Here is a 23,142-nt window from a genome sequence, read left to right as displayed (position 1 = left end):
GCAGTCTATCAGTCAGTCAATCAGCCAGTCAATTAGTTTATCAGTCAGTCAGTCGATCAGTCAGTCAGTCATTCAGTCGGTCAGCCTATCAGTCAGTCAGTCTAACAGTCAGTCTATCAGTCAGTCTATTATTAAGTCAGTCTATCAGTCAAGCAGTCTATCAGTCAGTCAATCAGTAAGTCAATCAGTCAGCTAGTTAGACAGTCAGTTAGTCAATCAGTTAGTTAATCAGTCAGTCAGCTAATCAGGCAGTCAATCTGTCTTTGGTCAGTTAGTCAGTTAGATAATCCACAAGTCAATCAGTCAATCAGGCGGTCATTTAGTCAGTCAGTCAATCGGTCAATCGGTATGCCAGTCAGTTAATAGGTCAGTCAGTCATTCAGCTAGTCAGTGAGTCAGCTAGTCAGTCAGTTAATCTTTCAGTTAGACGTTGAGTTAGTCAATCAATCAATCACCATAATCAGTTGTGTATACTGGGTTATACATATATTATATAGATATGGGATAAATACCAGAGTTACTTGCCTTACTTTACTTCAACTTGTGGATACTTTTAGGTATGTAGACTCTATACAGAAGGCCGATTATGCTGGGCTGCAAATATAATAAGGAAGAAAGGTGTTATTAGCAAGAATCCATAGCTGCATATAAAAGATAAGTTGTTGTAGAAAGGCATAGATTGATGTAGACTAGACACAGTAACAACATTCTGATAAGGAGTAGTTCGAGTCTAATGAGTACTTCCATCGAATTAAAAAATGACTTACGCTAATAAAAAATACTCGAGACTGAAGTGTTAAAATTCGAGTGAAACTTTTAAGGAAGTAAATATACGAAACTAAAACTATGTACTCGAATCTTGGACCCAAGGCAACACAGAAGTTAAGATTGCGTTTTCAGTAACTCATGCCGTATTCTATGATTAAACAGATTATCTATCGATCGATATGCGAATAGAAAGAGGGATTATAGATATAAAAAAGTCATATATACATATGGAAATATCTATAAACAGCTACCGATAACGATATGCAGAACAATAAATGTATCGATATATGATGTATTGTTGTTTTTTAAAAGATTGATCTATAGAAGGATTTAAATAAGCATGCAGAAAGATAAATATAAATGGAAACCAGTTAAAAAATATATCTATAGACAGATTGGCAGGTAAATATATCGATATATAGGCTCATCGACTGATGTATCGATATGTAGATCTATCGATTGGTTCAGGATTGACATCTAGATACATCAATTTATCTACAGACAGTTTAATAGCGCTTAAATACTGACAGATAGGTCGGTAGAAAAATAGAAAGGCTTTATATGTATGTAAATCAATCAACGTAGATTGAAACTTAGATCGATAGGCAGATCGATAAGCATATCGATAGGCACATTGATAAAAAATCGATAGGTATATAGATAGGTAAATCGATAGGCACATCGCTAGATAGACTTAAAGGATTTGACTGACAATCGATCGATTCAGTTATCTAAAATTCTCTTTCAAAGCCGACAATAATTGGAAATGAACCGACGAGTAAGAGTCTTATTTGTAACGGCTGATCAATGGGTCACAATGCAAACATAACTATTTGACTGCAGCTTGAGCTGGGAAAAGATAAATGTACTTATATATTTATCCCAGGCACTCATCGTGCTTCGTCTGTTTGATTGCAAATTGTTGGGGGGACATTTTCATGGGCTGCAAGGGCAATGGCGGCGCCTGGCGAAATGCGAATTTGATTGGACGACATTGCAACAAAGTCATTTCAATTTTACAAATTTTCAATTTCAATTTCAATTTGAATTCAAATGGCAGACAAGAGCAGACGAATGCCCGTACAGCACAAATGACATTATCGGAGTAGCTTCATCTCTTCCTCTTAATGCAGCAGCAGCAACAACTTGTACAACAAATATGCATGCACATTCATCCACAATAAATTCCAATAAAAATTATAAGAAACCGCAGCGCAAACATTCGCAAAAGCGGAAAAAAAGAAGATGCCAGAGCAGCAGCTGACCCTGTACATACACTGAGAGAAAAACAAAAACAAGAAACTTTAATTACTTTTTTCTCCAGCTGGCAACCCTGAGCAGCAGAATTTAAGCAAATATGGAAAGGAATTCCCATCTTTTCAGGTTAATACTTAAACACTCTAGCTGTCCATTAAAATATTAGTTGATAGTTGTTATTATCCTAAGGATAAATCTTAATGGTAGATAGTGAAAGTGTTAAATTTGGGAAGATATTTTGTTAGCTATCTGTGTCCGTAGTGGAGCCTGTTGATTTTATCTTGAGATCAAATCTGCATATCGTCGGCATTGCGACTAAACATTGTAGTAAGAGAAACTACACTTGCCCAGTAATGGAACCTGTTAAACTTATCTTGTGGTTAAGTGCTCATGTTAAATTTTGGAAACTATTTAGCGCTATAGAAAGAGGAACGACCTTGGCCCAGTAGTAGTAGTAGTAGCTGTTAAGTTTATCATGTGGTTAAATCGTCATGGTAAATTTCATCAGCAGCTTTTTGGAAGCATGAACCAACTTTATAGATTCTTAATTCAGTCAGTCTCTAATTCAACTCTCAGCTGGGTTTACACTGAGATCGCTTTTGGATTTCTTTCGGTGTATATATATATATAGCCTGGGGCTACTCCACTCAATGCTTCATTCAATTTGTTAATTTGTTTCGTTTGTTGCTTATGCAAAATTGTCGACAAGATCGGCGCCGGCTTCGACTGGGCTGATGGCTGATTAACTTCAATGAAACTGCATTTATTGTTGCAATGTGGCAAATGTTGCAACTTGGTTTAATCAACGCAATGCAACGCATTTCTCTAGCTGCTGCTGCTGCTGCTGCTGCTGCTGCTGCTCCCCCTACCCCCCCCCCCCTCTCTCTCCCCGTAGACCAAGCGAACTGACAGCAGCTGAGTTTCAGCTGCATCATCTTCCGGGTTTTCGGCCTGCGGCCAAAGTGTGCCACAGCACGTGTGGTCCCACTGTGCAATCCCTGTGTGGCTCCCCCCCCCCTCCTCCCCCCACCTCATCCTCTTCCCCCGCCCTATTGGCATTTCTTGTGGCTGTTGCTTGTAATTAGCTGCAATTAATTTGCCTGCCTTCAACTGCAATTGCAATTGCAATTGCAATATCCAATCTACGTTTACTTGAACTGCGAACTCCCAAGTTTTCCCAACTCTTCAATCCTCCGCTCCGCTACTCTCCTCTCCCTCTATGGCTCTTCAAGTTTTTTGTTTTCCTTTTGCAGTTGCATTTGCAGTTTATGGGCCCATAAAACATTTGCATAATAGTTTTTCTTGGTATATACCCTGTACTTGTGTGCTGTCATTTAATTGCGTGACATATATCACACATCATCAAATTCGCATAAAAGTCGCAATTAGAACTGTCTACGCGACAGTGTCTTCGTCCGCGAGATACCCTGTAATAGTAATTAGTTCACAACTGAACCAATCTAAATAGGTCTTAGCCCAGCTTTTCATCAAAGAACTTTGATTAGCTCGTGAAGTTTTGATATATTTTGAATAAATATACCCTGCATAGGCTATATACCTAATTTGCAGTCTATAACTCTTCTAGTTGCCGAGCTCGTACAGTTAGACGCATATGGATGGATGGATATAGCATATGCTTTATGTGGACTGTAGACTTAAGTGTAATCCGCATAGCTCTAGGTAAAGCTAAGCACCGAATTTCCTGGCTCTTCTAGTTGCTGAGTTCGATCAGTTGGACTGACCAGCCAAGTATTTTAGATCGGCGGCTAATATAAGCCGCAGCTAGGGGGAGTAGTTCTTATACCTTTGTAGAGCGTATTATAGTTTTGTCATAAAATGTGTAAAGCATAAAAGAAGACATCTGCGATCCCGTAAAGTATATATATTCTAGAGCAGCTTCAACAGCCGAGTTGATAGAGACATGTCCATCCGTCACTCTGTCTGTCTGTTTCTATGCGAACTATTCTCTCAGTTGTAGAGCTAAGCTCTTGATACTCTGCATAGGTCCTTCTTTCTGTTGCAGACAGTAAATATATCGGAACCAGATGATTCGGAGCACTATATCATATAGCTGCAATAGGAACGATCGGTCGAGCAGTAGGTTCTTGTACGGAAAACTTTTTTGTTTATCCCCATATCTCACCCAACCTCGGCATTTATAAGTTTCAACATGCGCCTCATATATATGCAAAATCATATCAACATCGGGCAACTATATCTTGAAGCTGACAGAGGAACGATAGGTAGGTTCGTGCATGGAAAACTCTATAGGTAGCTGCATACCAAATTTCCTGGGCTCCAGACCTTATGGTTCCTGAGCTCAAACGGAACATGGCCGGATCGTGGCAGCTCTTGATATGCCGCCTGTTACAAACATGTGCCCAGCTTTATGATACCCCATTTGCGCACATAATATGATTGCAGGGTATACAAGCATGCATGCAGAGCGTATGCAGAGCGGGGGTGGGCGGGGCTAGGGCAGGGGGATAATGGTCTATCGACACCAACATCGTTTAGCTTTAAGTGTTTTATTATCCAACGTCAATTGAACAACGTCTCGTATGAGTAATGGAAATAGCTGTAGCTGTAGCTGCGCCCCTTGCCTGACGACTGCCCCCCCCCCCCCCCTTCCCCACCAACATCCCCTTACCCACCTCACCACGTCATCCAAGAGGCCAGAGCAACTCACCTGTTGTGGGTGTAGCGCATGAATCGAGTTAAGATTAGAAGAAGAAAAATATTCAATATTGATGTTTGCAATCAAAAGTCGTAAATACATAAATATCAATTATTAATTTCCTTTGATTCAAAGCCCATTCAAGTAAAGCCCATTAAATGAGATTGTTTGTTTAAATTATCTTTCGATTTTTTCATCTATTTTCATCCAATTGCAGTTAATTATAGATGGATTATTTATATTCGAATTTGGCCAAAAAGTGCGCAGCACAAGCGAAACTTGTTTAAAATAGCCCCTATCATCTATGTATATATACATATATGTATATACCCTAAAGTCAAGTCCATGTCTGGGGCCTATTTGGTAGGCCCATCTATCGGCAGAGAGACAATGCCAATGTTCCAAAAGGCTGACGCAAATGTCAAGTTGAGTAATCGCTTTATTGATACGCTAACTGGAACATACGACAACTGTTGTGTGCTATGCGGGATAGATGGATGGATGGATGGATGGATGGATGGTTGGGATCGTTATCTGAATATACATATATTGTAGGCGCGTAAGCACTTATCACTTATGAAAGCCCCACATTTCGACTGATAGCCCTCCAACAAAATTATGGGAATCACATAGCAAACATGATAAAAACTAATTATAGTAAACAACTTGCAGAACTCGAAATTATCTTATTTCGTTTTTATGTTGCTTTAGTTACCGAGCGAGATTTCTATTGCTAGAAATCGTGTTCTAGAAGTCTCATCGATTGCTTTAACTGTTTGGGAATTCGAAGCATTCGAAAACTGTCATCAAATCCCTTTCTTCCAACCAAAATCAGTTGACGTTTCGTTAAGTCAGGTTGTAGTCCCCGCTAGAATACGTCTTAGAGCTGATAAAAACTTTCGATAAAAGTATCGTGAATATATAAATAACTGTGTATTAGGTGTCTCTAACGATAGTTTTATTATCGATAGACATAACTATAGGGGTTATATCGATATATCGATAATTTTGCCATGCTGTCTTTTGGCCTAATCTAGTCGGAGCTAGTTCCAGCTCTGTTCAGTTCAGTTGCTAACGAAAGGTATCGATTGGGTTATCGATAGATTTAACTATAGTTATCGATTCTGTTATCGATAGATGTATCGATAGTTATGTCGTTCCGTTTTTTTTTTGGCATAGTCAAGCTGCATCTAGTTTTAGCTCTGTTCCATTTAGTTGCTAACGATAGTTATCGAGACAACAGGGTATCTAAAAGTTGTTCAATCATAGATTTTATGCGAATAATTAATCGTGCTTCAAAGCGAACGGTTCAAGATAAGCTTGGCTTTCGTTATAGGGTATCTGCGAGTCGGTCAAGCAAACATTTGCGTTTTGCATGTCATTCAGAGTATTTGAATGTCTGCAAAGGCGATTTGCTGCCAGTCGATTGACTCGATGACTCTCCAGATGAACTCTGGGCGATGATGCCGATGATGAGCTCTGCAGCCGTGGGTGGGCGCACCTTCTGGCTTGTTGTGCTCTCTCTGTGTGTGTGTGTGTGTGTGTGTGTGTGTGTGTGTGCGCATAATGGATAAACAATAACTGTAAACGAAGGCGTCACAAATCGCCAATGCGTAATAGAAAATCGACGGGAATAGTCTTGAGGGGCTGATGGATCATTGGCCACATTTGGGCGGGTAAATCGTTAAAGTGTTAACACCCCACACACACACACGCACACACACACGCACACACACACCCCTTTTCTAATTTAAAAATGATTAAGCGAGTTGTTTGTAATATTATTTTGCTGTTGTTGTTGTATTCGCTACGATTGCAATTAATTAACACGCTGCTTGCGTCACGCCCCCCCAACGCCCCTGCCAGCCGTCCCTCGGCCAATTGACGCCCCCGCTCGGCTGGGGGAGTTCAAAGAAGAAGAGGGTGCCTATGTTGGAGGGTGGGGTAGGGGGGGGGGGGGGGGGGGTTGTCACTTGGGGGCGGAACTGGCGACACCGCGTCTGTTTCTGATGAAATTGCGAGCGGGCAAAACGAGCGACTGTCCACAGATGAGATGAAGGGCTGGCAGGGGGCGTGGTCGGGCCGAGGGGTCTGAACTTTAGTGCAATTCCATTGCGGCAATTGTTGCTGTGTGGCGGGTGGCGGGTGGCGGTTGGCGGTTGGCGAATTTGCCCGGTTGATTCATGGACATTCATGGATTCATGACATTCATTTGTAGTAAGTATTTATTAGGTCATTCATGCGATCGATTTCATTCAAACGGCGTCCAGCGGAGCGCATGATGTCATCTCTCGCGGCGATCTCGCCGGATAAGATATTGCAATTGAGGCGGCAACAAAGCCAACAATTTGCCAGGGAACAAGCGTTGGAAAATCCCATGTGGAAAACCTGTTGCCATCCGTCCGCCTAATGGCCAATTATCAATTGGCCGGCAATAATATCAATCAAATGCGCATTGTTGTTGCCCCGATAAACGTCATAAGCATAACGATTCACACTAATCTGATAATTTTATACATACATTTACGTACTTCAGGTGAATCGCAAAGCAATTCACAGAACTACGCACATTGAATGATGATAGCCCAAAATGTTATTAAACGGAAACTACAAACTTGGGCTTATTCGCAAGACTGAAAACGTGCTCTGAACTCAAACGCCGCAAATTGAACTTTATTTATCGGTGTGCTAAATGAGCCTATTTAGATATATTTCACTATTTAAATATGATATTTCATTGCCAATTGTGAAAAACGAAGATTCAAACGATTTAATCAATTTTTAAGATACTTGCAATATGTAAAGTTTAACAATTAAAAAAAAAAAATTAAAATCAATGTCGAAAACTTTGACTTTTTTCTGCCTTTGCTTAAAAATTGTTTTGATATAATATTATAATAATATTTAAAATAATTCAACTTTTTTTTCACTTTTCTAACTTTAAATTCAATTATTGTGTTGAATTTTAAATCAGCTGCCTGAAAGTATGCTACAAAATGTGTATCAAGTTAGTCCAGACAGCAACCTACATGTCGGCAAGCATGGAACATATGTCTGGCAAAGTTGCCTGTTCACTTCAAAAGTGTAACACAATCTACTGGTGCATGTCTGTACTTACCACTAGGAAAATATTGCTGTCTTTAAGGAAATTTCGCTTTTTAGGAAATCCAAAAATTGCTGCAAATACCCATTTCTTAACGTTTCGTCAGCTGTATAACAAAATCTGTGAGTCGCGCAGTCGGCAAGCAGCAACCGTCGTCAAGTGTGCGCGTCTGCGCTAAATCAAGACTTGACGATTGTAGCTGCCCGACGAAGGCAATTTACTCTTTTAACGAATGACCAGACGATACTCTTTTAACGAATGCCACACTCTAATTTTTAGTACACATAACGAAAGGCGGTTGTCAGCTTTATATTTGGACGCTTAACCAACCGTTTGGCATTTAGCTAAGACACACGCTAAAATTTAGAGCTTTTAACGGAAACCGGAAATGGAAGCAGAAGCATTATTTACATGGGATAAATAAATAAAAAAAAAATAAAAAAAAAAATAAAAATAAATAGTCGACGTATCATCTGAAATCAATTGAATTGAGAGGGTATCTCGAAGTTGTCTAAGGCAACGGTACATCGAATCCAGCTAGTAAATATATATGTGAATAAATACGATCAAATAGTTGCTAACTATTCGTTCAACTTGAAGCATTTAATACCCCGTAGAGAACGCAACTTGATAAGCCAAAAGGGTAGTATGTGCCTAGCAGGAAGAATGCATCGCTGATTCTTGACATGAATCTTCGATTTCAGAGCTTATAAGAGATTGAGCGGATAAATTCTCAGCTTAAATTTTATTTTAATCGATAACTTTCAGCATTTCGCCAAAATCGATAGATATCGATTTAAATTTTTGATTATTTAAGTGAAATTAGAAGAAAAAGCAAAATGTAAGTTGAAGAAGAATCCAATTGGCAGAGTTTTTGCTATAAGAAGAGAAGACGAAGCTAAGTTAGTTAAATGAAATTCTCGTTTGGCTACAGGGCATTTGGTAGTCGTGCCCACCCGACTGGAAGCGCACCTACTTGTTTCTCAATTGGAGGCCAGCGAACGGCTGTGGCGCCCATTTAGGAACTGGATGACATTTGCAATTTGTGATTCATTCACAATGCACAGCTATTCGACAATTCACTACTCAACTATTCACAATGCAACTGTTCACCGTGCACTATTCACAATGCGAAATGCAGTTCAGACGGGCGGGCGGGCGGTCGAATGTGCCGATTGCATGACTCACGGGCCCAGCTATCGATTGATCTTCGGCCCGCAGACAGTTGGCTTTGGCTTTGTCTCTGGCCCAAAACGTATAAAATTCTTATAAAATAAATTGCTAGTAAAACCCAGCGTGCTCTAGCCGAGAGGGATCGATGGGTAGATACCCTGCGGGCATGCTATACGAGAGGCTGTCTGTAGCTCTATCAAAACTGCGAGCTATGCTTAAAAGAAAAGTTGCATAATCGATATTTGTCGATCTCCTAGATATGCTATAGGGCTTGCTGCGAAATCGATAATAATCGATTTTAAGAAAATGTCGTTTGGTATAAAAAAAAGTGCACATTCGTGTTGTGTAGCTCTTGCAAATAGTGAGATATGCCTGAAAAAGAATTGTTCCCAAAATCGATAGTTATCGATCTATAAAAATGGGGCAAGACACAAGAGAAATGAACACTCGTGTTGTAGAGCTCTTTAAAAATTGAAGACATATGTACATTCTTAATACATTTTTTTTGCAAATCGATATTTATCGATCTGCAACATATGCTTCAAAACTTGAAATCGATATTTATCGATTTAAAGAAAATGGCACAAGACTACAAAAAAGGACACTTGCTTTGTGTAGTTATCGAGTTAACTAGAAACTTCATTCGAGCTGTGTAGCTCTTAAAAATTAATACTTAATGCGTTTAAATCAAGGCTAAGTCGATATTTATCGATCTTACAAACAAAGAAATACATTCGATTTGTGTAGCTCCTATAAATTGTGAGATATCTCTAAAAAGACTTGTTGCCAAATCGATATTTATTGAGCTTATGAAAATATATCACAATATATCACAACATATATCGATTTCAGAAAAGCGAGGTAAAATATTAAAAAAATTTAATTTCTTCTGCGTAGCGCTTACAAATTGCGAGATGTACTTAAATAAGACTTGTTGCAAAATCGATATTTATCGATCTTCAATATAAATCTCTCGCGCCTGAAAACTAAACAATTTGCATAAAGGATATTTATCGTCTACAAGGAAATGTGGCATATGCGTAATAAACTAAAACAAGACTTGTTGCAAAATCGATATTTATCGAATTTAAGAAAAGTGATGAAAATTTCGTTGAAATGAAATAAGCTTGCTCTGCTTTGAATACACGAGAATATATATTTCAGATTCTCTAGCTCGCCAAGTCCACATTCAATGGCCCATCATATCCCATTTGTAGCCAACACTGTTTATAGGGTATACTAAAAAAAAGGTATATACCTATAAATATATGTAAACCGCAATAAAGGCAAAGACCGAAGCAACTGAAGCAACAGCAACAAATGCAACAAACAACAATTACAAAATCAACAATTCTGGTCGCGCCAGCAGCAACAACAACAACAGCAGCAACAACAACGACGTGTGCAACAGTTGGCCAGTTGGAAGTTGGAAGTTGGAAGTTGCCTCAAGCCCATGCGGCGCAGTCAACCAAGTCTCAGAGTCCAAGTCTCAGCTGGCGTCGCCTTCTTCGCTTCGGTCCCCAGTCCCCAGTCTCCAGACCGGGCCCAGGCTACACTCATGTGTGTGTGTGTGTGTGTGTGTGTGTGTCATGGCACACTGCACCCACACACACACACACGCACACCCCCATCTGGAGGCAGCTGTTTCCAATTCCAATTCCAATTCCAAACCCAAACCCAAGCCCAAAATTCAAAGCCCAAAAACAACTTCAATCCCAGTTGGCATACAAAATGCATGTGTGTGTGTGTGTGTGTGTGTGTTGTTGTTTTTTTATTTTTTTTAAATTTTGTTATTATTTTTATTTAGTTTTTGTTTGGTTTTTGGCTTTTCTGTTGCCAGTTTTTCGAAATGGGAAACATTAACGGAAAGTCCGTTGAGGTAATTGGACGCGTTTAAAGAGCTCAGCGTGAAAAGCGAGAGAGCGAGAGCGAGAGAGAGAGAGAGAAGTAGCGGGAGAAAAGGCAAAAAAGAAGAAGCAGCGCAGAGTGTAGTTTGCGTGCGTGTGCGTGTGTGTGTGTGTGCGCGACTTAAAGAAATATATAAAAAAAAAAACATTAAAAAACATTTAAAAAACATTTAAAGAATACTTAAAAAAAATCCCACATTTGATTTTCCTTTGTTGTTGCTGTCAATTTGCATAATTTGCCAAACAAAACACAAAACAAATGCATTTTACTTTTTTTATATATATTTTTTTTTTATTTTTTATGTCTAATTTGTTTGCTTTTTTTTATGTTTGAAGAGCGCCAATAAAAAGTGAAAAGGGCGCTTAGTGAAGTGTTTACATGTGGTTGTTGTTGTTGCCGTTGTTGTTGTTGTTGTTGTTGTTGTTGCATTTATGTATATTTTTGTTGATCAAGATTTGTTTTCGCACAATTTCCCATTGATGGTAAGCAACAAGCAGCTCGTGGAGCAGCTCCCAAGCCAAATGCCAAATAAGAAGCACAAACAGAAAAATATATAACAAAATGTATGCGAGTGATGAACTAGCGCATACCCTGTTTGGGTTTGCTGTTATGTATAAATATATATTCTTATATAAATATATTGATTTTTTATATATGTATATTTTTAGACAAAAAGAGGAGTTCTTCTGTCTCAGCCCTCGCATTTGTATACCCTTGAAGAAGCTTTTATACATTAAGCATAAGTATATATGTATATTCTGGATCAGCAGCATCCGCCGATTCAATATAGCCATATCCATCTGTACGTCTGTCTGTCTGTCTGTCTATCTGTCTGTCTGTTTGTCTGTCTCTCTGTCTATCTGTCTGTCTATCTGTCTGTCTGTTTGTCTGTCCATCTATTTGTTTGTCTGTTTCTAGGCAAACAAGTCTCTCATTTTAGGGCGAACATCTTGTAATAGGTCCGTTATTCTGTAGTACACAGTTTATATGTCAGAATCGACCGGATCGAACCACTATATCATATAGCTGCAATAGGAACGATCGGCGGAAAAGCAAGTTCTTGTATGGAAAACTCTTTTGCTTATCAAGATATCTTGACAAACCTTCGCATTTGCCACTTAAGCAATGCTGCTTAAACCTGAGCCAAATCCCATCAATATCTAACTATTATATATATAATATTATATGGAAATATATATATATATATATAATGTATATAGATAGAAAATGAGTTGTTGTATTGCAGAATATTCTGATTCCCAGATATTTTCATCAAGCTCAGCATTTAGGAGCTTCACTTTTCTCACATATCTGCCAGAGGGCAAATGTCTGCAAGGGTATTAAATCTTCGGCGTGCCGAAATAGTCCTAATTTCTTAAGATTGATTCTTAAATCATTTTATTTTCTTTTAAGCCCACAATTGGGCTCTTCTTGTGAATATGGGCTGCGTTTTGGATGGAGCTGGGACAGCATCCAAAAGAAATATTCACAAGAGGCATCCAAAGGGAAGAATATCTATCGAGATGCCACTTTTGGTATTTTGGACTCAAACTCAACTTAAATTTGCCCAAATATATTTTAACCTTTCCCTCAGTTCTTTTTTAAGGTTTTTTCTCGCCCAAAACAGAGCTGAAATTGCGAGCCAAGTCTTATTGAAAGAGCAGAAAAACTACAAAATTCGACTTAAACTTTTTTGATATTATTTCAATATTCAGTTTTTCTGTGCGAAAATTGAGTATTATTATTTGTGAGTTTATTCAAGGCACATTCGAATAAACAGTTTGAATAAATGAATGCACCCAGGCGACATTAAAAAGCTGTTGCTCATATTAAATAAAAAGGAAAGAAGAAAGAAGTCCAACGTTTGCCCAAGATCTTCTTTGACCTAAACAATCACATTTTATAACTTCTCTAGATTTCATGAATTGTCTAAAATATACTTTCAAAAGTCGGCTAGATATATACAAATATAAGGCATTATAACTCAGACACAGATAAACTTATCCCAACTGCGCTTTTATTTATTTCTTTTTAGGATTAAAGATTTGTTTTTATTTTTCATATTTATTATTTCTTTCATTGGAGAAAATTTCGAAATAAATCTGGCTAAAGGAGTTGCTGTGACAAGCTTGTCAGGCGAACTAATATACCCCTTTGGGCTGTTGTGGCATGGCTCGAAATGATTTTTACTCTTTTTTCACGGTCTTTGTCATTCAACTGCATTTCGCTTTGGCGCACTCACAAACTCATGAATACACCCATTTATATATACGCACATATATATATATATATACTATCTGTATCTGCTTTTGTATTTGTATCTGTATCTATCTATGCTTGTATTGCATTTATTGCCGGCAATTTCTTAGCTTTTGCCAATTTCCAAAAGCGTTCATCGATTGTTCAATCGATCGAATAATGAAAGTCGTCTCCATTGTTGTCGTTGTCGTTGTCGTTGTTTGGCAACAAGTTTTCTAAACATTCCCAAACAACAACAACAACTTGTTGCAGCTATCATCACATGCCACCCTACCCCCCCCCCCCCCCTCCCCTACCACCCCTCTCTCTCTCTGTCTCTCTCTCGGCCACTTGAGCAGGCCAATTGCAAGGCCTCTTTTTTTTTTCTAGCCTTGAAACTGAGCATCGTTTCGTCTTCTTAGAAAAAGTTGAAAGACTGCGCCCAGATTTGGTCAGGGAATGTCTTGTGATTCCGAGCTATGCCTCCAGCTGATTGCATTGAAACTGAAACTGGACGTGGAAATGCAAGTGGAAGTGCAACTGGATGTCGCTGCCAGCGGATGAGTCGCATTTCCAATTCCAATTCCATTTCCAACTCAAAGTCAAAGTCAAACTCAAAGTCAGCCCCAAGAGATTTTTCGCATTGATCTCTCGAAAAGGAGATATGATATGCTAGCAAAACATTGCAAGCGGCTCTTCTTTTTATCGTCAGGAAGATACTTCGGCGATAGAGCACAGCAACCATTGGTGAAAAGCAGAAGCAAAAATAACACTCAATGTTAGCCGAAATATTTAAAGTTTGATTACTTCTGTTGCTATCGCAAATGTATCTTCCAGGCGATACATCTTAGAAACATCCAAGGTCGATTGCCTCTCAGCGTTTGTATGCCAAAGCAGGGTTGTGTAGTGCTCGAGAATGAGTCGCAAGCTAAAGAAAATTGTAAGATCCGTATCGCCCTTTTATCGCTTACCTATCTTCCCAAGGTAAAAGGAAGATATGAAAGCGATAAGCAAGCATTACTTATCTTATTTAAATGACATTGGGTTTAAGCATCAAAAATGATCCGATTTATGCCCGAAAGTCATCTTCCAATTATTATACAATCGCTTCTATATCTCAGGATCTTTCTCAGATATAAAGCGGAAACGTGGTATGCCGGCTGACAACATGTTATTCTTGATATTCCCAAAGCCTGACGTGCTAGCCTATGCCCGAGGCTGAGTTAATTCCTTTCGTCAGCGGATAAATGCAAGACTGTGTGATCTAACCTTTGGAGAGCGAACGTTCGTGAATATGTAATGCGATCGCCGATTAGTATTTGTTGTGTGTGGCTCGCTAATTGCTTGTCGTTTTGATTGCCTCGGCTCATCTTTCGGCACGACTTTCGACACACAATTGGACAGCGGATCTTCATGCACTTTCCATTCCTGTGGCGCTATGCAATGCGCATGCCAAAACTTTTCACCAATCAACCAATCAGCCAATCAAGCAGAGCGAAGCATAAACAGCAAAATTGTGCCCATCATTTTTTTTGTGTTTTGGGCTTTTATCAATTTTGTCGTATTTTTGCTTTTTTCTTTCTCATGTCTTACGTCAGCGGCCAAAATTCAAATGCGAATCCAATTCCAAAGTGCGTTCCACACATAATTAGTTAACACTGTGGGCAACTTAGCCGCGCGCTCTCGACAACGACAACGACAAACCCAGCTCGCATGCCAAATGCATAACCTGACGATCACCGATCAGCGATCACCGATCAGCGATCAGCAATCAGCAATCAGCGATCACTTAAGCGCAACGGCAATTGGAAACCGGCAAATGTCAAAATGGAAACCGGAACCATCCACTCGAGCCATCGGCCGGGCCGTTAAGTGAGCCACAAAAAGCCCAAAAATCGTGTAGGTGTTGACAAGTAGATCACGAACACCTCGGCTTCGCTTACTCATCACAGAAGCCACTGGACACTGGTTGTCGTTTCTTAACGATCAGCGATCACGTCAGATCTGCCACTGATCACAGTCACCGATCACAGACAAAAAAGGGAAAATATTCATGTGAGCTTGAGATCAAGCTGCACAGAACTCGATCTACACTTTCTTGATCGTTCGCTTGCATCTCCAGCTAATCCCCAAAGCACAACCAAGTTGCAAGCTACTGATCACAGTTTTTCCTCTAACCTTGCGATCATGCCAGATCTGCCACTGATCACAGTCACCGATCACAGACAAGAACAGAACATAGTTATGCTTGAGATCAACCTGCAGAGAGCTCGATCTACACTTTCTTGATCCTTCGATCCTTCGCTTTCCATCTCCAGCTGATCCCCAAAGCACAACAAGATCTGCCGATCTTGAATCCAAGAGTTTTAATAGTAGGTCGAGATCAATGTCTGATCACTCTAGTAATTAAGATAGCATCAATAAATCGATCTTTACTGTTTATCGATCACTGATCAACGATCAGGCCTGGCAGTTCTTTAAGGAGAACGGACGCTCTGATAGAGAGATGATCGCGAGTTTTAAATGTTGCCTAGAAGCTTTAAGTATGTCTTTTTGCTGATCATTTCATAGAAGCAACTGATCACAATAGCTGTTTGTTAAAAGAGACAGAGAAGAGGAGCTCGATCCAATGCCGAGCTGTGTATCGATTCTTCTGTCTTCTGTCGCTACGATCTTTCTTGATCTATATATCGATCTTTGATCCCCCTAATTCCTTATTTAGAGCGGCTTATAGAATAAGAGTTGGATCAGTCTCCAGCTCGATCGCGAGTTTGATCTGCGCTTTATTTTTTGGCAACAGTCATTAGGTGTCGAGGTATTATTTATTGATCACTGTTCACTGATCACTGATCACGATTCACCACTTGTACTGATCACAATCATTCTTCAAAGAGCGAGAGGGAGAGTGAGAGCAAGAGCAAGAGCGAGAGAACTGCAGAGCTGCTGAGCTGATCTCTATTTCGATCTCGAACCGGGCCATAGAAACAAAAATCTAGTTCAACTAGTTAGTTAGCATACGAATCTGGTATCTAAGGCTGATGCTGATGCTGATGCTTGGGGACTGACGTCTGGGTCTGGCCTTGAGCTTCAGATTTAGATTCAGCTTCAGCTTCAGCTTCAGCTTCAGTTTCAGTTTCGGCATTAGATTCATTTAAATGCGGCCGAGCCAGACCATAAAAAATAGACCACAATGCGACGTTCCGATGGGCATTAAATATTGTTTTTGTGTGTAGCCCCGCCAATGCAAATTACCAAATTACCCAATACCCGAAAGACACACACATATACATATATATATATATAGAGATATATAAATAAATATACATATATAAATTTAATAAACTTGTCGCCAGATTGACGCAAGATCGTTGGGAGTGGCAGCTGAATGGCGGGAGGGGGGAAGTTTTTCAATGGAATGCGAAACGGAAACCCAGTTTTTAGCTCAACCAAGCGGCTAACAGATTGATGTTCATTATGTTCAATGATCAATGATCAATGATCAATGACCAACGATCAGTGATTAGTGATCAGTGATCAGTGATCGTCGTGAACATTTGCCGACTCTGTGGCAATAATGTCAAAGTGTTAAATGCCATAACGAGAAAAAGTCAGCAAATGGCAAGAAGAGTGAACTTACCCAAGTGAGGCAAGGAGGGGGAAGTGTGTGTGTGTCGTGGTGGGGAGGGGGGGGGGTAGGTGTTTTAGGCAGGTGCCAGAGGGAGGAGTGGTCGGGGTGGGCGAAATGCTGTTCACCTTTTACAGCTGGCTCAATCGGGGTTCGCCAGCGAATCGGTTCGCTTTGGTTCAGATCTGTCTGTCACTGCAGCGTCTACCACATCTGCTTCTTCTTCTGCTTCTTCTTCTTCTTCTTCTTCTTCTGCTCCACCTGATCAATACACCGAGAGAGATACACACACACGCACACACACACACACACAGACTGTCGCATGCAAATGCCAAATGGCTTGTTCGTCTTTAGCTCTGGCATCAGGTTTTCGCCTGTGGGGGGTATGCCCCTCTGTCACTCCCCTCTCCCGCCCCACTCCCTCTCTCTCTCTCTCTCTCTCGCTCTCGCTCTCCCTCTGTCTTTCTCGAGTCTCCTCCCCCCCCGACGCAGCCAACTCATTTGCAGTTATGCTTTGGTCCCCACAACTCAATCTCTGAATCGTTTTAATGCCATTTTATGTAACTTCGAGGCTGCGCTGCTGGCGTCGGCGTCGGCGTCGGCGCCGGCGTCACTGCCGCTGCTGACGGCAGCTGTGCAGTCAGACGCCGTGACTCAATTTCAAGTTAAACAATTTTAAATTAAACAAATTTTGTAATGAAAGAGCAGCAAAAAGGAAACAACAGCAACAACATCTTAAAGTGGGTCAAAAACTACAACGCGATTAAATACTGAATACCGCAAAGCGAATACCGAATACCGAATATATGTAGTCGTAGTCGTATTCGTATTCGTATTCACAACTGCAAAACTTGATCACAATTTAATAATCAATATTTTTTTTTGATTTTGCACTTGGAATTGAGACATTGTGCGAGACTTTGGCTGGGCGCAAAGGCGGCTGCTGCATGGCGCATTTCAATGGCGCATTGATTGATTGATTGATTGATTGATTGACGGCCTGAATGAGCCGGCGACTGCAACGGCGGACACTCATTAGACAGCCTTTCAAGATTTATGATCATGAACAATCTGCAGACCTGCGGCTTGACCCAAACAAAGCCCCAAACACGATTTGATAGATGATCCCACCTCGCGCTCAGCTCTCCTCTGTTCCACGCACAAGATCGATGCCAACACATTCCGTGCGTGTTTGCCACACATTCCACATACACACACACACACACACACACACACAGAGATCCTGTCTTTGCCATACCAAATAAGCCGCTCGTGGAATGTCAAACATTTATTTGAGCTTTGAGCAGGAAATTTTGGTGTATGTAGGAGTTTTTGAAGGCGCGACAGGAAAATTGGTTTTTCTATCTTCTTGATATTTGTCTCTCATTGTGTTTTCTTCTCTTGAGTCTCATCTTGTAACATATTTCTTTAAAAGTAATTGTTTATATATATATTTATCTTATATCTCATTGTTGTTTATATAATCTATCTAATTTGATGCTATATATCTATCTATCTATCTAAATATCTATCTATCTATCTATCTATCTATCTATTCATTTATATCTATAAATCTATCTATCTTTCTATCTATCTATCTATCTATCTATCTTTCTATCTATCTATCTATCTATCTATCTATCTATCTATCTATATATCTATCTATCTTTCCATCTATATCTATATATCTATATATCTTTCTATCTATCTATCTATCTATCTATCTATCTTTCTATCTATCTATCTATCTATCTATATTTCCATCTATATCTATATATCTATATATCTTTCTATCTATCTATCTTTCTATCTATCTATCTATCTTTTTATCTATCTATATATCTATATATATCTATCTATCTATCTATCTATCTATATATCTATCTATCTTTCCATCTATATCTATATATCTATATAACTTTCTATCTATCTATCTTTCTATCTATCTATCTATCTTTTTATCTATCTATATATCCATATCTATCTATCTATCTATCTATTTATCTATATGGATTCCCTAAATGTACTCCTCAAACAGAAAATATTTTATTTATTTTGAAAGTATTTCTGTTTAATTGTGAAAATACAAAAATTAAGTTAATTAATATTTCTGAATCCCCAACTATTTCTATAATCCTTTGTTCTTTTATCCTTGGAATACCTATAATATTATCTATGCTAGACGAGTTTTTCTATTAACCATTAATCATAACCATATTTTGTCTTCTTTCTTCTTTTAATTCTTGTTCAAATAACTTTCTAATATTTCTTCTTTGTCAAATTGCAAAGCTTGGGAAATTGTTTGTTCTAGTTAATCTGTTAATCAGTGAAATACCCAATTCGAAAAAGTTCTCATCTAGATCTTCGTGTTTCCCTGTACTCTTCCTCGACTCAAATTCTGTTTTTGCGCATTGAAATCTATTTTTGGTCAAATTTTGTATACTCGAAGTGCATAAACTTAAGACTAGGAAGTTCTTTCAGCTCCATATATGGCATATAGCTTTGTCCTTCCCGCTAGATCTGTTTAGTATGCAGTTCAGTTCGCTTCCTTGATGAATGCGGTTTGTTTGTTTTTTTTTTTTGGGGGTTTGTACGAGCTGCTCTATAAATAGGCAGATGATTTAAAAGACCTCCAGATGAGCGGCTGAGACTGTTGCCAACTTAATTATGCACTACTCGAACTTTATGAGTGACGACTGACTGAATAATAAAACAACAAATAATGTAGAAAAAACCCCCAGACCGGAAATCGTGGAAACGCCATTGAAGGTCGCAGTTCAGCCAAGTTTTTGCAAAAGCTTCAACAACAAAATATTAAATATAAATGCAAAGTGAATCATTTAATAGGAGCCTACATGAGATCCCTCATCATCATCAAAATAATGATCATTATAAAAGTCATTATTGCTGTTGTTGTTGTTGTTGCTGCTGCTGTTGCTGCTGTTGTTGTTGTTGTCATGATGTCTGTCAATTGGCGCCCCACACACGCACGCGATGCGTGCCACAAGGTGAGGTTCTTGAGGCAACTCGCCAACTCAGGCACCTCAAGCACCTCAGGCACCTCAGGCACATCGGGCACCTCTTGAGCCCGCGCAATTGACGTACATTGAACCCAGGGGAGGGGTTCGGTTCGGTTCGGGTTCGGGCCATGATTCTGTTCGCCCGGGGCACTCCCAAGAACAATCAGAGCCAGCGGCCAATAAAAAAACCAAAATTAAAACCAACAAAAAAAAGAAAACAAAAAAAAGAGAAGAGCAGAACGAAAATATAAAAAAAGTGCTGAAAGAAATGAGAAACAAACAAGATATCAAATAATTGACCGGGTCCGGTAAACAAGCTTCTCGCTTGTGCTAACAACGAAAAGCCGTGCCACTAAGATACCCTGTAAAAATGAAATAGATGTGAATCTTATACCAATTCAAGGCGCAGTACGGAATATGCCTAAATCATAATAGATTTTATTACATATTAAAAGTCAATCCGTTTATAATCAAATAATTAACAGATATTAGGAGATAACATACATATATATAAAGGCACTTACCCAAGCAATTGGCAGAAGGTAGTCAGATTTGCAAATTCGTATGCATAAACACATTTCTGAAAGAACAAAACAAATAGAAAGCGGATTAGATTAGGACTCGGAGACAGATAGGGATAGAGACAAAGATAAAACAGAAGGAATTGCAGAGATAGAAATTAAGTTCGTTAGTCAACACTAACAACAATTCATGAGAATCGCAAAGAAGGGTGATATTTATGCGGTAAGAGTTCCCTCTATATCTATACCTATATTTATATCTATATCTATATTTATATCTAAATATATATATATAAAATATATATATATATATATCTTTAACTATATCCATCCATATCTGTCAATATTTTGGTTACAGGCTATACGATGAGCGTATCACAGCAATAAAAAATATTTCGAGCCGAGTCAACAATATGGCAAGAGGCGGCTCACAGGCAACGGGAATGCCTTTTGAACACTGGACACTGGGTTCGGGCATGGGATTGGGCAATGGAATGAGGAATCGGGAATGGAGCCATGGAGGAGGCTAGGCAAGGGGGAGGGGGAGGGGCGGTCTCTGTGTATTGAGTACTACGTGTTCCGATTTCGCGAGTGGATTGCGGTATGCTTCTTATTCAAGTATACATATATGTATACAGACGACACTGGAGTCCGGGTAAAGGGTAGAGGGGGAGTAAAGTAGGGAGGGGGGAGGGGGGCGAGCTGTAGGGGCCACTTAATTTCGGTTAACTGTGCGTGCGTGTGTTTTTGAGTGTTGGTAAAGTGTTTATAACTTTGACCAGTGTTCGTCTCCGTCGCCCGCTGTCTGTCTGTTGTCTCTGTGGGCATTCGCTGGAGATTCGGGTATTTCCTGATTGCTTTCTGGGGAGGTGAAGGAGAAGCAGGAGAGGAGAAGGAGGTGGAGGAGGAGGAGGAGGAGGAGGAGGTGAAGGAGGAGATGGAGGTGCTGCTGCTCACAGCTCTTGCATAATAATTGACAGTTATAAATTTTACTTGGCTTCACATGCGACGACGCGGCAGCCTGTCGAGAGGTTTGTGTTGGCGCGGACCGTGGCAAGGGGTAAGGGTGATAGGAAAGGGGTAAAGTGTAAGGAGTGTGGGGGGGGGGGGGGGCGTACAGTTGCAGAGGCCGGTTAATTCTTTTGGCTTTTGTCCAGCTGCCGCCGTTACCTGCGTCTCGGCCACTTATCGCACTTAACGGACAACACGGCGCAAACACACACACACACACACACACACACACACACACCCTCCGCCCTGCGTCCACCGTCGGCCGCCCTCGCCATTCTCCACCCCCTGCCATCGCTTACGCCCCGCTGCCTACGCCCTGTGCTAAGCTCACGTAACTTTTGGGCTCAGCCCTGCGCTGGGCTGGGCTGGGCTGGGCTGTCTCTGTCGCTCAGTCGCAGCGTTGTGAGCGTTGGTGTTGCCGCTGACGCTGGCTGCGCAGTCAACGTCGACGTTGGCGTCGGTGTCGGCGTCGCTCTGTTGCCTACGTGCGACTCTTTTGGAGTGGCTCTCGGCAACACCAACGATTGCAGCGCATTAACATTCCAAGTTGGCCACTCCTGTATATATTTATACTTTACACACACACACACACACACACACACACACACACTCACACGCACACAGAGACACACTCTCATGTTGTCTTCCAAAACTGTTGAATAACAGTTGTTGTTTATTTTTATTATTTTTGTACTTTTTACTTTTTATAACAACTTTATTTTTATTTTTCACGCCAAGCGCTAGCCTGCGCCTGTCTCTGTGTGTGTGTATGTGTGTGTATCTGTGTGTGTGCTTGTTGTGTTTGTTAAGTTCCTTTTGGGTGGCTCGCTTAGCAGCAGCAACAGGCCCACAACAACAACAACAACAACAACAACAACAACAACAACAATTTGAATGTCATTTGGATTCGCTTTTCGGATTTTTTTTCAAGTTTCAAAATGTAGTCATCGTGTCTAGGGGAGGGGGAGGGGGAGCAGAGGTGCTATAATGCAAATACCGTAAAAAAAAACAAATAAATAAAAACAACTCTTGACAGGGCCAAAAGCCAATCAACAGTCGAGCTGACTCAACTGGCCAAGAAGTGTGTCCGAATGCAGGCTGAAGTCTAGACTCTGCCAAAAGAATGCCCGAGAATTTTAAGCCAATCCAAATGTAGCCTAATTCCAGCTAAAAACAAATGCGTTAACAAACTTATCTCGATCCGTTTGAATGCTTCGCAGAAACAATAAGAACGCAACGACTTCTGCGCACTACACTTAATCTTACTTTAATCTTGCTTTTACATTTACTTGACTGCACAAAAAACAAGCACAACGAGCTTAAAGCTTTAGTGGAAGATTATATTGACCAGCTCTGAGCTTTGAGTGGGTTTTTTTTTAACACAGCAAATAGAATTAATTCATGTCTCTTCAAATATCAATTTAGTTTTGTATTGTTATTATTATAGTTTTGGCAAGTAAATAAAAGCTTAGGATTAATCATTCATCTCAGCAGATCTAAGTAAGGGCGTCATTCTTACAGCCCGTGCTTTTTCTTAGAAAAAGCTTTAATCAGCTTTAATTATGAATTACGATTTTACAGTCTTTGCTTTTTCCAAGCTTATGCTTTAATGGGCTTTCATTCTGCAAGATGCTTAACAAACAGTTTTTATTAAAGCTTTTATTAACTGTCAAAGCTCTATTTCTATCACATAAAAGCAACAATGTGCTTTTACAACTAAAAGTATATATTTTTTTATGAAGCTTTTTGAATTCGGTATGTTTAAAAATACAAGAACTTTACATTTTTAAAGCTTTAATCTACTTTGAAAGCATTTACTTCATAGAATAAATCATAGCTTA

At 39.8% G+C, this 23,142-nt stretch overlaps 1 long non-coding RNA gene across 1 annotated transcript in view; it reads right to left on the bottom strand.

The window, feature by feature from the left end:
- Positions 1-532: 532 nt before the first annotated feature.
- LOC135428568 (uncharacterized) overlaps positions 533-23,142 on the bottom strand; it is a 92,183-nt gene continuing 69,573 nt past the window's right edge. The window contains exons 2-3 of the long non-coding RNA XR_010436278.1: positions 20,294-20,349; positions 533-594 (exon numbers count right to left, since the gene is read on the bottom strand). This is a non-coding gene — a long non-coding RNA (uncharacterized LOC135428568). The remainder of the gene's footprint in view (positions 595-20,293; positions 20,350-23,142) is intronic.

This window comes from Drosophila montana, unplaced genomic scaffold (assembly GCF_035044405.1).
Source record: "Drosophila montana isolate Dmon_TW-CO22-7 unplaced genomic scaffold, ASM3504440v1 contig_2482_1, whole genome shotgun sequence".
Lineage (NCBI taxonomy): Eukaryota > Metazoa > Arthropoda > Insecta > Diptera > Drosophilidae > Drosophila > Drosophila montana.
The sequence above is the reverse complement of the archived record's forward strand: the minus strand, read 5'-3'. Positions and strand labels throughout refer to the sequence as shown.